This window comes from Lotus japonicus, chromosome 2 (assembly GCF_012489685.1).
Source record: "Lotus japonicus ecotype B-129 chromosome 2, LjGifu_v1.2".
In the NCBI taxonomy this organism is placed as follows: domain Eukaryota; kingdom Viridiplantae; phylum Streptophyta; class Magnoliopsida; order Fabales; family Fabaceae; genus Lotus; species Lotus japonicus.
In genome coordinates, this window is record NC_080042.1 from 33,073,713 (window position 1) to 33,075,865 (window position 2,153).

Here is a 2,153-nt window from a genome sequence, read left to right on the forward strand (position 1 = left end):
TATATATATTTTTTTTGTCGATAATATAAACAAGACTGAAGTAAATAAAACCCAAAAGCGAAAGACAACAGAACTAATATACAATATATAACAGCCCCCGCTGTAAGTAGAAACCTCGTCACGAGTAACCTCCAGTGACGGAAAGTAGAAAGTGTAGCGCCCGTAGGCAATATATACAAACCAAATATAAAGGTGAAGTGTCCGCAACACCATCCCTCAAAACTGAGAATAAGCTGGCCCAATGGCCTGAAACAAGACCTCCTAAGTCCAACCAACTCTCTGTGATTCCCGTAAGGAAACCACACAAAAAGCTATAGGTGGGAAACTACCCTGTCCCAAAGGAAACAAATGACAGTCAGAGCTAAGACTCTACTCCTACACTAATCCTATCTCGAGGAGCTCACACCAGCACTAAAACCTACGTGCTAGCATGATCGTCGTCTGAATCTGAATCCAGAACGACCAAGTCTATATACACTACCCGTCCTCCTCTCGCCACAGCGATACGCTCCGGTGCTGGACTCACGGGCTTAGGTCCCGATCCATGATCATCTATAACAGCAACGGTGGGTGAACTGGACTCTGAAGAAGGCACTCCCACTGGCTCCTCCTCTGAGGAATCCTCCTCATCCGAAGATAACGGTGGTGGTGGTGGTCCTCCTGCTCCTGGTCCGCAATGCACACCTGGTGGCAAGTTGAAACTGACAGTGCATCTCCGCAGCACTCCTGACGTCAAGTATCCTACCCTATCTACATGGTCCTCCATGATCTGCCCCGAGTACGTCGCTCGATGGCTAGCGGGGTCAACCACCCACGAACCGGGGTCGTCCTGGTCAATCATCTCGTATCTAATCCCCCCCGAAGGGTGGACCATTGTGAACCAGTCCGCAATGGACATCTGAGAAAGGGCGTTGTCCGCCAAAACACACACAGAAGACGCGAGGGTCAACTCCAAAGAATTATGTAAGTAATAAACCCAATAGGTACAGATAAGAAATAGCCACTTAGGCTTATAGCTAGAGATAACATCCTAGGGTTGCATATTCCACAATAACATAAACGACAATAATAACACTTAACATGTTCCAAATAGGATTAACAAGTAGCAATCACACTCAGCAACTAAGTCAGTATGCATGCTGCATGAAATGATATGACGGTTAACCCAGTTAACCAAATGCATTCCGGAACGGATGGACATCAAACGGATCAGCCCTAACACCAGCCACGGTGGGACCATTTCGGCCCGCGTGCCTCTTACTCCAACAACAACGGTAGTCAGATCAGCCTTAACCCGTAGGTCTGCTATTTCGGTCTGCTACAAGAGTCATCTACAAACGCTCTTACACGGAAATCCGGGTCTTATGACCGTTTTGGAATCCGACGAGGTCCGAAGTACGTCTCGTGTTAATACCTCATTAATGTTGCATGAATGCAGGATGATTAGTCAAACAACGTCTCCGACCTCACTCGACACGTCGCCACGTGTTCTAGCTAAATTAATGTCTCTAAAAGCTTACCCTAAGGTAACAGCCGATTCTGCGACAAAAGACACATCTCTACAACAACACATAACTCATGATGATCTCCAAATCATCCGACTCATCTCCATCCGATGGTCACAACTGCTCAACGAGCAAAGAGTATCACATACTCGGAAACTATCAATTTCCCGGACTTATCCCCCGGATAGCCCAACAACACAACTGCTCCCAGAGCACAAGAGCATCAACATACTCGAAACTTATCAATCTCCTCAACACTTGGATCCGACGACACTTCTCGTTTTCCAAAACTAAGATTTGCATCCAAAGCTTCCTTTCGAGTTTATTATCTTTATTTGAAGATTTAGAGGTTGTTTAATGTCTTATGAGTTTTCTTTACAAAATAATATCCTTTTAGTCTTATCGCAAACTTATAAGTTCTCGGGATCTCCAAATCCCCAATGACTCCAGAGAATGTCTCGATCCATGAAAAACCATAACAAGGCCCGAATCTCATTCGTCCTATCAAACTTTCTCAAAACTCTCAAAATAAAATCGTCATGACTTAGCATATAAAGCATGCACCACACATCCTAGATTACCAACATAACACATAGCATGTAAGTCAATCTCAAAAACAGTCAGTAGATGAATCATCTACATTGTCAG